The 13805-nt window shown below is 38.1% G+C and overlaps 1 long non-coding RNA gene across 2 annotated transcripts; it reads left to right on the top strand.

Moving 5' to 3' along the window:
* The first annotated feature begins 20 nt into the window (after nucleotides 1–20).
* On the top strand, nucleotides 21–11780 carry LOC119501596. 2 transcript variants are annotated; one of them, XR_005209861.1, is made up of 3 exons: nucleotides 21–132; nucleotides 8678–8735; nucleotides 8978–11780. It is a non-coding gene; the product is annotated as an uncharacterized LOC119501596 (long non-coding RNA). The 2 variants fall into 2 exon arrangements; XR_005209862.1 differs by lacking the exon at nucleotides 21–132 and adding an exon at nucleotides 1719–1767.
* The last annotated feature ends 2025 nt before the right edge of the window (nucleotides 11781–13805 follow it).

Genomic DNA, 13805 nt, shown 5'->3' with positions numbered 1-13805 from the left:
GACCTCCGTCAACTTTAAAGCATCCGATTCAAAGAGGCTACGCAGGGAAACACCGCCTGTCCTTAAAAGGAAGTGCAAATCAAAATAGTGAAAGATATTTCACTTGAGGCAGTGCTCATCATGCCATTATGGGTAAGTGTTGAAAGATATGGGGATTTTTCTGACCAGTATTTAAATCTAAAATGAAATCATTTTCCATTAATTAAACTCCCAGCCTGTATTGGTTGCATACATAATGTTGTGTATGTGTGTCTACAATAGCTGAAGCCATTAGTCAATACTCGACAAGTCAAAAGAAAAATACAAACCAACTGTTTTGATAATAATCTAATTTTTTAAGACACATTTAAAGAAAAATACCTCACGTTTGCTGGTTCTTAAAGTGAGGATTTGTTTTGTGATCGGAAACTCTATATAACTTAGTTATGGATTATTTTTCAGACAAAACAAGCCACAATCACAGTGGAGTTTAAGAAATTGTGATGGCCATTTTTCACTTTTTTCAGACATTTTAAAAGGCCAAATCATTAATAGAGGTCTACATACAATTGAATATTTGTAAAGTAATTCTCGACTACCTGAGTTTTTAATTAGAGGGCCTATTTATTTGTTTAGCTACTGACATGCAAGCTAGCTAGTTAGCTATGCAACCCTGTGTAGTATAATGGCAATAAATTAACTTTAATTGATTACAACACACAACTGCATTTTTAATGAATGTGAAAACCTAGCCTCTATAATAACTTTTTTCACCATCCTCCCAGAACCGTACCGAATTACAACCTAAGCCGTCCCGAAATTAATGTGGACTGTCACGAATTTAAAATCTTTTTTTTTTTTCTACATTATCATTAGTTAATCATTTAAATTGACCTTAAACATGAATTGAATATCAAAAGTGATTTGTTTTTGTCGATAAATTTATAACTCATCCAAAATATATATTTTTTTTAATTTAAAAAGTTATTTCATTGGTTTGTTATTTATAATTTGCATGTTTGTTTTTTTTATGTTAAAACGCAGCTACGTTAAAATTAAAATATTTTCTATGTGTAAAATTATCGTCAGCTCACTCACTATAAATGCAAAGGTCAGCTGCTGACTCATTAGTTAACTGTAACATTAACATCAAACAGTCTAACGTTAACTGGTAACGTTAATACTTGCAAGTTTACTGCCGCCGCCGTGAGGTTCGAGACCGGTGGTAGGCTATGTGCTGTGTCTGTGTCTGTGTGTGTGTGTGTGTGTGTGTGTGTGTGTGTGTGTGTGTGTGTGTGTGTGTGTGTGTGTGTGTACACATGCGGGACGGATCGGGCACTGACGGTATGCGTGCGTGCATTTATGCTGTTAAGGAGGTTTAATAATAACTGTCCGCTCTACACAACGTGCAGTCATTTACGTTGAGTATTTTTCTTTCAACTCTCGTCCCAAATTCGACCCAAAATTAATCCTTAAGCTCAAGCTCTGGTGCAAATGTTACACCGCTCAGCCGTAGTGAGTACAAACATGTTCTTTACCGCTGTTCAGTACATAGAGTACAGTGTGTTCCTCTTTCCCCGTGCTCTGAGAACAGCTTTCATGAGGGCCCCTGGAGTTGGCAGCAGCTCGACTGCTGCTATCATCTTACAGACAGGGGAAGAGGGGGGAGGAGTAGGGAGGGGGGGAGAGGGAATATAAGGACAACACACAAACACAGAGTGCGGCTAAGGGGGGTGGGGGGGAAGAGAACGGTGAACAGCAGAACAGGAAAAAAACAGAGATGTGAAGGTAAGGAGGAGGGAAGAGAGAAGACAGAGAGAGAAGTGGAATGTAGAAAAGGAGGGACAAAGAGGTATAAGAGCCTGTCACTGAGGTTGATGTGGGAGGAATGCAGCTGCAGCTTCTAACATGTATAAAAAGCAAAGAGGTCAACTTCCTGAAGTCAGTGGCACATGAAGCCAGTACAATATGTACTCAGTTTAACAGACAGAGCAAGAAGCAAAGTAACTAAAGAGGCAAACTGGCCAACATGCTGAAACCTGGAACAGTGGAAAAGGATCAATAGAATTAACCTAGAAAGTGTTATTCTACTTCACCTGTTACATAAACTAACCTGGAGAGTAGGAGTAGAACAGAGGTGGATCTAAACCAAGGTACATCTGAATAGACATGAAAAGCTGATGACCAAACACACACATACAAAGCCTAAACCTGTATTAAACAGGTATATTTGTAACTTTCTATACCGCTAAAAAGCAGGTGGGCTGATGCAAATTCAAAAGGCAGTACATATATATTATATATATATATAATTTAAATTGTTTTATGTTGTATGGAAGGAGTGAAATTGAGACATATGTTTTAGGTTCACAGGTAGCTTGATTTGTCCGATATCTGTATTGTGTTAGCTTAGGGATGTACCGAAACTGAATTGGATATGGAGCCGATACTGACTTAAATAGCTGGATCAGGCATCAGTGACAATGGGGCTGATCTATTCAATTCAATTCATTTAATATATTATATTCATTATATACTGGAATTTGAATTCCTATTGAAGTTTTGACCAATTTGTTGCTGCATTAAAAAGGTTTACACTTGAATCGAAAATCCTATTAAGTTTGAAGATGTTTTTATTTTTTTTTACCAATTTATTATTCTAATTATAAATAATTCAGTAAATTTATATCTATGTATTTATTTTGTTACATTTTGTTTTGCAAAGTTAAGAAAACGTTGTTTTTAAGTCAGGCCAGATGTTTTCTTACACATTAATGAATGATCCCAGACTCTTCCATACAGTGACACATACAGCTCATTGATTAAACAGATCGGTACTGGACGATACCCAAAGCCCAGGTATCGCTATCGGTATCCGAACTGAAAATGTTGGATCGGTGCATCCCTAGTTTTAGATGATTAGTGACAATGACACAATGAAAGTTACTTGAGAGACCATACATTCACACAACAAAAGTTAGCAAATGGACAAAGATGAGCGGTTTGTCTTGACCATCTAAAAAACTCCAAATGCAGCGACTCTCCACTGAACATTGTTTTTAGCTGAAGGCACTTTTCACGTGTCCTGCTGTTGCTACGCAACTACAAAATCTATTTGAAGCATGGTGCTTTGTTGCCAAAAAGTTGACATATTCTTTAACATCGTTTGCATGCAAGTAAAACACATCAGGCCCTCGGCAACAAACCTAAATGGTGAAAATGAAAGAACTGGTTGGATTAAGAGTGGGCGGTAGAAGAGGTATAAAAAGCACACATGTACAGAGGTCATGATATGGATTGGCTATATAGTTGGTACTGGTATAAAATTGATTTCCTTTGTCAGCATTAGTGCACTTCCATTTTATATTAAACAAATGCACACTGGTAAAGGTTGTGTTGGAGCAAACATTCCTCATACATGGACATGTTTCCTCATCATCTAATCCAACCTCTGTAGCACTGTTTGAAAATCTGCTCCAGTTCTGAGCACATTGTCAAACATTCCTTGTATTCAGACATGTTTAATTTTGAGGGCTTGCATTGCTCTCTCTTTGTGCTGTATACACTATACACTATAAATATACAGTGCAGTATTATAGATTATGTTTAAACTCAGTTCAGTCCATCTCAAATCTTTTTTCTGGGCTGAACTAACCAGTAAAATTCTTCTTGTTAGGGAAGACCCTGTTGTTATGGCAACATTCCTAAACACTCACAATTCCTCTGGGCTTGTCTGAGCAAGATGACATCAGCGCAAGAAGCACACGCCAGTGTCTCTCTCTCTCTCAGATACACAAAAACCTCTTATTAATTAATAGCTAAGCTTGGGAGTGAAAGCAAACAGTCTGCATCTTCCCTGCTTCAACATGAAGGACTGAACAACTTGAGGAAGTGTTGAGAAAAGGTGCAATTTACTGGAGTGCAGGTGTTACTGTGTTGTACAAGACTGCATCCCTTTCAATACAGTATACAGTTCAAGAGATTGCATGTACAGTGTGAGTGTGTGCGAGAGCAGATAAGCCCACTTGTCACATGGTCCACTGCCGTCACGTCCACTTTGGGAGGGGTTTGGAGGGGCACCCACACAGAGCAAACTCAAACCAAGGTCAATGTACGCAAAAAGCACACGCTTCGGGTGTTGCAAATGACTCATTAGCTGGTTTGTCCATTATTCAGTCACCTGTCCACCCACACCCAGGCTGGTAGTGGTTGCCACCAGGCATTCTCAGGAACTTTTCTCTGGTCTATAAATAGTTTAAAAAGTCAATAGGAGTGTTGGTTGTTCTCTTTAGTTGCTGGTTTGACTGTAGCAATGAGTAAGTCTTCTGGGAGTTGAGCATGCTTTGTTTTATACTGTGCCAATTCCTATAATAGTGAAAAATGCGCATCACAAGGTGATGTGTTCAAAAATGCTTGTTATGACAGATAAACAGTCCAAAACCCGATGATAAAGTAGAAACCGTTCATAGTGATCACATCTGTCCGGGTCAAATTGATCACTATAAGCGGATGATTTTTACAACCTAATATTTGTTATTGTGCATCATTTCTCATGCAGATTACCATCTAAATTACATCTATATATTTATTACATGACTATAAAGTGATGAAACAACCCAGCAAAGTTTCACTTTGGGGGCATTACGTGACCAGGCATTATCAATTCACTTGACAAGGGTGCTTTCCCGGTGCACATTTGTTTTTTATTCAGAGAAAATTATTCTTTTTTTCCCCCCATGATTTTAATGTGCACGCAGCACAAGTAATGTTATACAGCCAAAAAGCAGCCTGTCCGTGAGGAAAAGTATTGAGGGAGTGAAGTAAAAAATAAAACAAAATTTCAACTAACGGTAATCTAACCTTGTTTTAAAATGTTTTTCCATATGTTGTCATGTATGAAAAGACACAAAATGAATGCTAAAAGTGAACTACTTGATTACTTTTTTGAATTGTTTAAACAGCGTTTGTATAGGAATGATTCTGTCCCAAGCTTTTTGATCCATATAAGCGGTTGATCACTGTAACTGTGATCACTATAAGCGGTTTCCACTGTATTCAGTTTACTATCATATAGGACAATGACAAGCTGGAAAACCTCACATTTTAGAAGCTGGAACCATATTTTTGGGGTATTTTTGCTTGAAAAATTATTCTAAATCAATCACTTATCACAAATGGTGCAGATTAATTTTCTGTTGATCCACTAAGCCACAACTGGCGCAGCTCGAAGAGTGTCTGTGATGAAAAATAGAAGTATGTCATATTCTTACTGGATTCAAGACCAAAGGCAATCAAACTGGCGCATGCTAAAAAGCTGCTGACAACTGGGGGCAAATCAGCATATAGTAAGTAGGCTTCTATAGTGAGACACTGTTAGTATAGACACTGAGTCTTTCAGAGGTACAATGATTACACTCTCGGTATTGTATAACCATTAACTGGGGGGAGGAGCTTCCATGACAATAAATGTCTGTGCCAGCTCACAGTTTGGTACTACGGAGACTTAAACTCTCAACTACTTCTATGTTTGTACTGGAGCAGACAAATCAAACAATACGGTAAGAAAGTGAGACTGTAGACACAGCAGGACGACCGTGGAGAAGAGTGAAAACAAAAGCAACTGAAACATAAAGACACACTCAAGGTCAGAGATAGACGCTATCAGACTTCCTGCCCACACTAGCCATGACAGTAGTTTCAGCTGTAACAGAAGTAGGCTCGTACAAACAGGACCTCAATGGAAACTGCAACGGCATTTCAAATGGAAAACACTACTGCGTCACATGGCAAAGCACACCAGCGGCGTCATAAGAGCAAAGCACACTGCACTACAGGGACAGAGAAACAGACAGAACCCAGACCATGCAAAGAAGAAAACATTTTGGAAAAAAATAAATATTTTAAAAGAAGGCTTCATAGCTGAAATGGACGAGTAGTTTTAAAAATAAAATAGGAGATGATGTCTTGAGCCAAGCAGTTTGTGGATTTCCTTAAGCCTTCTGGGACTTGCTATTTTATACCGCGCCAATTTCATGTATTGCCAGAATCATGTCTCTACACACATAAAACTGCAGCACTGATGGTTGTGAATCTATTTTTACTACCCAGAGTACAAGTCTGAAGATATGCAATATTAATCACATCCTTGCTTACTGTGCAGAATTGCATTTGGTGTTTGGAAACACTATGAGAGCTGAACCTTACGGTTTTAGCAGCCCATCGCTCATTACAGATAAATAGTTCTGTGTAAGGTGAACGGAAGTTGGTGTCCTAGAAGCAGCAGATGTCGATAAACTACATTTGCAATGGCAAATCAATACAGTTTGACGTAGCGCTGAGCATTGCCATTATCTTTTATCAACTTTCACACTACACAACTATCCCACAGCTCCTGACAAGACAGAGGCCATGACTTCTTCTCTCACCTTTTGACCAGTCCTGTATCTTCTTATCCTCCGTCCTCGTCACAGTCTCCGTCTCTCTCTCTCTTCCATCCACTGTTCTTCCCTCTGTGGGTATGTTCCCTGTGAACAACAGGAGGAAACACCATTACGCTCATTGTAATTGCTATTGCATTTTGTGTTTTATGTGGCACATAATGTTCTTCAATAACTTTTAGATGTCAGCTTGGGCTCCGGGAATTTGTAAGGATTTTCTGACGTTTTATAGATCAAACCATGAACTGATTAAACTGAAAATTGTTTCACAAACTAATTTATAATTAAAATAATCAATGGTTGAAGTTTATTTTTGTGTCTATGGTGCTGTGTTTTGGTCACGCTATGATTTTTTCACAACTTATTGCTTATACTAAGAGTTATACTTAGTATTACACCAGGGTATATTGCCTGGTAACAACGTGAAACAAGATGAAAACATCTGGCCTTATAATATAAAAACGGGTGTACTTAAACCTTTGTAATTAAACATTTTCACTACTATTGATTGATTAGAATATTATTCTTTTTGGCTCCCAAAAAGAAATCAGGGCTTCCTATTAGTTTGCAATCAGACTGAGGCTTCTCCTTCGGTGAGTGTCAAGTTTAGCCGCGCTGGTCGCGGTGGGTGTGCCATTTATCCTGCAGGAGAAAGCTGCAGGCTGCAGTCTAATCCGATAATGGGATTACAGCACAGCATTTACCTTAGCTATAAACAGACAGACGTACAGAGATGCTGAAACAACTCAGACAGACACCACGGCTGCACCATTAAGTGTGTTGTCATTTAGTTTGATAATTGTACAGTGGCTCATAGAAAAAGTGAAATGTGCAAATCTGCATAAAAATGCAATGTTTAATATGTTGGAAAAATGTACTGCATTAAAGAACTAAGATACTAAAAATATTCAGTAGCTAAGACTTGTTTTCACAAAATATATTTTTTTCTATTTAATTTAATAAAAATGGTGAAAATGTATTGCGCTTAATTATTGCGAAACAGGCAGCCCCTTTACAGTGCATCAACTCATTAACATCAGTTAAATCCGCCGGCTAATCTATCATCAAGCCAGGAGAAAACAATTGCAAATCACTTAACACTGGTGCATTTACAGTGATGTTGATCAAAATGTATTGTCCCAGTAAAAAATCAATTAATCTTACAAACAGCGTTGAGCTACTGTGAGCAGCAGTGATCAGTGCTGATGCAGCTCCAGCCTTCTGTATGTTAATGTTCACATCTGTATTAAGAGTGTAAGAAAATATCAATACACATGAGTATCGCGATATTATGTTGTGCAATACTGTATCAATTCTCTAAAACACTATTGATTTTTAATTAATCTCTCAAAAATCCGACGGCCGCCGTCAGGCCTGGCCGCAATCTGATCTTTTGTAGCATGCTCACACCAACCTGAACATGCGATGTCAGAAAACAATCCCAAAAATTATTCTTTTTGTGCAATTTGCTGATAGTAAGAATTTTAAATTTTGTCAGCTATGGAAGCAATAATACTATTAGACAGGGGTGAGGTGAAAAAAAACTATACAGCATAGTATCGCAATATTTTGTATCGATACATGGACATCAAGTATCAATATTTTATTATATAAACTATTACCGTCTTTGTAATCAGATCCGGCAGCTATTTAGTCTTTCAGAAGTTGTCGCTAGAAAACCTCAGGAATCCATTGGTACCAACCATGTCATACTAGCTTGTCGCGAAGAAGGTTAAATAACATTCCAAACTTACATTAAATTTTGGTGAGGAAAAACTGGCATGACCATTTTCAAAGGGGTCCCTTGACCTCTGACCTCAAGATATGTGAATGAAAATGGGTTCTATGGGTACCCACGAGTCTCCCCTTTACAGACATGCCCACTTTATGATAATCACATGCAGTTTTAGGCAAGGTAAATTATTTCCAATAATAAATATTTATATACATTTGCATAAAGCAAGCATATTTGCCCACTCACATGTTGATAAGACTAATAAATACTTGACAAATCTCCCTTTGAGGTACATTTTGAACAGATAAAAAATGTGTGATTAATTGCAATTAACTATGGACAATCATGTGATTAATCGGGACTAAATATTTTAATTGTCCCAGTAAAAAAATCTATAAATCTTACAAATAGCGTTGAGCTGCTATGAGCAACAGTGATCAGAGCTGATACAGCTGCAGGCTTCTGTATGTTCAGATTTCAACATCTCTACTGTATGGAAGTTTTAGTAGCATGTGTGGAATTACAGATTTGTTGCAGACTCTGATGAGCTGAAGTCTGCAAGCCTGTTACAGTCTGACAAATAGGTAAGTGGCATGCATTTCTGTGTGACACAGTCATCAAAAGTTTCCACACATATTAAATTTCCCTTAACTGTTCTGGTCGACGTGTTAAATGAAAGTGGTTTGCCTAATCTGTTATTATCGAAGTGTGGTTGCACACCCAGTTGCATCCTTTTCTTGCTGCCACTTTCAGTCACCACCCTGCTCCCTCTGTTCCCACACTCCCCCCTCACCCCCCTCTCTCTCTCCTTCCTCCAACCACCAAGTGCTTCAGCAGATGGTTCTGGGTTCAACAACAACAGCAGAGCATGGTGGGGGCCCTCCTGGAGTGCACGCATACACACCATGGACAGCATCTGTTTATGAATGGGCCGACAATTGCCCATCCCCCGACAGCTACAGCTGACAGAGCGAGGGGGGCACCGCGAGTCACCAAAAGCAAAAGAAAGGATAAAGAAGAACAAGGCGGTCAGAACAGGGGGAGGGAAAGAAGAAGAGAAGAGGACAACTAAGTTGCAATTGCATGATTTATGGTTTGTTGTTTCCTTTTCTAGTGACAGGTGGTACTGAAAACTAAAAAATACATCAACCAAATTCAATCCAAGACCCTACCTATCCTGCATTTAAACAGCTAACAATTATCAGTTATTAAAAGCAGCATCGTACAACTTTAACTATAAGACTTTTTCTCCTGTCAACGCCTTCCTTAACTGTCTAAAACGAAGCAGAATAAAACAACATGCAGTAATTGAACATGCTAAACCTGATCACATGTCTGTCTTCCCTAATCTAGGTCACCTGAGAGATGATAGGTACAGGTGCTAACCACGTGCTTTCTGTTATTGTTCTTTAATGAGTTAGTTAATGAACAACTATGGTAAATCAGGTTGGTAATATAATTGCCCTTCCCTGTTGGCCTGGATGGCTACAGATACTTATGAAAAACATTTTCTTCAGTAAATTTAGCATGTACAAACATGCAGTGAAATTACAGTTGTAAATTGACATTCGGAGAATGAATTTCTGTCCAAGTTGCCCAGAGGGGATTCATCTAAGTGTCAGTCCATGTAGCCAATGTGGAATAATACACCAACGGCAGGCAAATCACAAACATGTACTCCAAAGCAATAACAAGCAATAGTCAACTGACTATTTTCACAATCAAATGCTTGAGTCAATTTTCAAGCAAAAAACAAAACAAATATTTGCTGGTACCAGATTATACATGTTGATCTTTTTTCTGCTTTTCTACATTTTATATTACAGTAAATTGAATATTTTGGGATTTGGATTATTGGTGGGGAGAAATTAACAATTTGAATGTGTCCTTCTTGGGGAATTGCGATGGTTATTCTAAGGTTTTTTTTAAACATATAGACATTTAATCAATTAATGGAGAAAACCATCTGCATATTGAATGGATAATAAAAATAATTGTTAGTTGCTGCCCTGAACTACATTATAATGTTGGACATAAACATCTCATTTCATCCACAAAACAAATTTTAAAACTACTTTTATCACGTTGCCTTAATTTAAAACACATTCCAGATGGAAAAGGCCAGACGTCTTCACCGTTACATACACATCACCAGACTGATGAAAAGGAATCGCTTTCCAAAAATATCTTGTCTCTAAATATGGTCTTTGTTGTGTTTGAAGTGGATAAAATAACAATCTGGAAAGCTGCTTCCACTATTAAGCACATACTTTTTGGTTTATCCATCTTGAGACAGGGGAACGGCTGAGAGAGGAATAAAGAGCAGCAGACAGATGAAAGATGAGGAGAATAGTTTTAAAAGGTCACTAGTGATGTTATGTACAACTCTGTAGCACAATTGATCAGCGTCCATTTTATGTGGCTACAAAAAAGTGTGCAAGACAATAGTTTTAAACACTCTGGGTCACCTGTATGTCCTGGTTAACAAAGTGAATTTTTCTGAACCCATCTCCCTCTGTCTTTATTAACTTTAGGGTGTCTGCTACACTCAGTTAAGTTTAAAGTTATTTCTACTCTGCTCTCGTGAGATTCAGTGTAGCACAGATTTCGCTGCCACCCACTTGCCTTTTCTGTGAACCCTTTTCTGCCGGCTGTCAAATACAGCTGAGAGACTTTATAAATAATCAAACTATATTTGGGTTTCTGAGGAGGTAGAGATCAGAAATCTGAGGCTTTAGACTGCTGCATCCTAAGACCCTGTGGGAGTGTTTTTCACTCCCAGAAGTGAGTCATGCAGTGAAGCCAGCAAGGTTTGTTTTTTATAGGAGACGGAGTATTGATTGCATTTGTAGCCTTGTGGAAGTATCCCCAGACATACACCCAAACATAAACAGATAGAGACGAGCATCCACAAAAAAACACTCCAGAGTTCGTCTGTCCTCGGAGAACAAAAGCCAGAGGGTAGTCGCGTGGCTAATCTGCATGTATAACACCACATCATTTGCATCAATTTGCATTAGCATGTTCTCACAGAGGTTTAACACTGGAGGCTCGGCTCAGGAAAGCCATCACTCAATTAGTGAATGACAAAGAGTGTCTCCTCGTCCCAAACAGCCCTACAGCGAAGGCTTTGTGAGGTCGACATTAGAAGATGTGACATTTCCAGCCTCGTTTCAACACTGCAGTCAAAATCAGGCCGGTTCATTTCAGGTTATAGTAACTTAAGAAAGGCAATATGATATTTCTGGCTACTCAATTTTGCTGCTATCAGAGGAGGGTGGAATCAAAATATTTCCTACAGCAAGGTTTCTGAAAAGTTTTTCTGAATTCGAGAACAGTTAGTTAGGGCTGTCCCGAAAACCATTTTTTGGGCTTCGAAGCTTCGGTGAGAAATATGCTAAGGTATTCGAAGCAGGCTGACATGTTTTTCCTTCTGTCTGTCTCCATCTCCCCCGTTTCAGTGTCGCACTACTGTACACACACACGCACCTCTACACACAACAAACAGCACTCCCCGTCTGAGATTAACTAATAATCATTAATGTTGAATATGAATAATGTTGTGGGAATATTCCTTATTTCATGGGCTATTTGGGGATTTATACATTATTATTACATACTTATATGTATTTTCTTTTTTTATTAAACAAAGCATTCAAATACTGATTTGGAGGTGGATTACCATGGCAACGGCCAAAGCTTCGAAGCATTCGAGTCAGCCCTAGTCTTAATTGGCGAGTACAGTTTACATTGTTGTAAATTGTATACAGTTAATTAAAGACATCTAACTATAAGTGGCCGGTTTACAATGGAAGAATATAGGACATTAACTGTTAGGCCAAACTATATTAGATAAAGTGCAAAAGTTGCAAATTGGTTTTCTTGACATTTTTTTCAGTAGGTGGACATATGACATCTAGCAACGTGGGATTGCATGGAGTGTAGAAATAAATAGCCTACTATTATAATAATAATAAAACTACAGATAAATATTTTAATACTTTAAAGCATTTCATTTAAACATTTTGTTGTAGAGGTTTAAAATCCAAATTATAAAAAAGAAATTAGTATGAAAGTCTGTTTCAAAACAGCTCACAATGTTCGCTACACTAATGATTCAAATCTCAGCCAAAGACACTTTTGCCCATCCACAACTTGCTCAACTAAAATTGCCTTTGCGTAGATTGTATCCTGTCTGAGCCTGCATAGGTCAACAGCACCAAATGCTCCATTTCAGCTCCTTGCTTGTTCCAGTCTCATGACCATCTGCAGGTGTGGCTTTACTGCACTGAGGGGCAATGGTCAACTACCTGATCCCCAACCAATGCAGCAATGTTGCAACACCTTAGGAATTTATAGCACTGCCGTATTAAATTCCAAACACGACGATCTCAAGTTGGCTATTTCAGCATGGAGTAAACTATGCAAGTTTACATTGCTACTGCTTCAACACGCCATGAGCCAGTTGTGAAAACTTTAGACAATAATGAAAACATGCTCAGCAGACAGTAGTTTGGGGAGTGGAGCCAGACAACTAAAAGTGAAAGTAAAGCCAGACAGACATCACATTGCTCTACAAAATCAAAGGCAAGAACACTAGTCACAACTAATTACACATGAGTTTTTCATTGTGTTGTAACTACGAATGCAACAGGCCTACAAGCAATAAACTATCTGAGGGTCTCTGGGAGCAAGCTGGATGGTGAGTCTGTGTCTGACTAACAGTTGAGCTTTGCACAACTAAAGGGCTTCAGAGTAGAACACTTGTTCAGTTTTTTCCCCGCAGGATATAATCCCCACTGGTGCCGCAAACGCTATAAATGTACCAACTTTATGATACTGTGGTTTGCCTTTTAAAGAAACATCCACCAAACGCTATTTGTAAACTTTAGAACAGGACGTCTTCTTTAAACATGAAAGCAAAACCACTTTCCAAAAGTTATGAATTGAAACAGAAATGACCTCAAGCAACACTGTACTGTTGAAAGCGTGTTATTCATGGAACAAAACAGAGAGTTTCTATCTAGATTTTATGTAATAAGAAATTGCTGTCATTTGAAAATACACACATCTCAGAAATAAACACTGTTTAATTGGGAGAAACATAATTTAGGTTCATATCAAGACTTAAAAGGTTAAAGTTGAATATGTACTATATATTCAGTGGTATTCGAAGCTTCGGGACAGTAGCGCTGCAACACTACTATACACACACGCACCTCTACACATAACAAACAGCGATATCTGTCTGAGAATAGCTAATAATTAATTTTGAATATGAATAATTAATAATGTGGAAGTTTTCCTTATTTTCATGGGCTATTTTGGGCTTCATACATTATTATTACATACTTATGTATATATATAAATATATTTTATTTTTTAAAAACAAAGCTTTTGAATACTGATTTTGACATTCGGGTCAGCCCTAGAAACATGTGATGAGAGGGAAAAAATTAGGCGAATGTTATTATACATCTAATTCATCTATTAATATAGTTTCCCCTTACATCACTTTAGCAGCAGTGACACCCAAATACAAACTGCTGGAAAATATGTCCCAATACTGGGAAAATCATAAACCGGCTTTAGTAACCAACTCCAAACAAACCAGCATAATAAAGTACCTTACAAAGCCATTCACAAAATAATAG

This window comes from Sebastes umbrosus, chromosome 14 (genome assembly GCF_015220745.1).
Source record: "Sebastes umbrosus isolate fSebUmb1 chromosome 14, fSebUmb1.pri, whole genome shotgun sequence".
Lineage (NCBI taxonomy): Eukaryota > Metazoa > Chordata > Actinopteri > Perciformes > Sebastidae > Sebastes > Sebastes umbrosus.
This window is presented reverse-complemented; position numbering and strand designations above follow the sequence as displayed.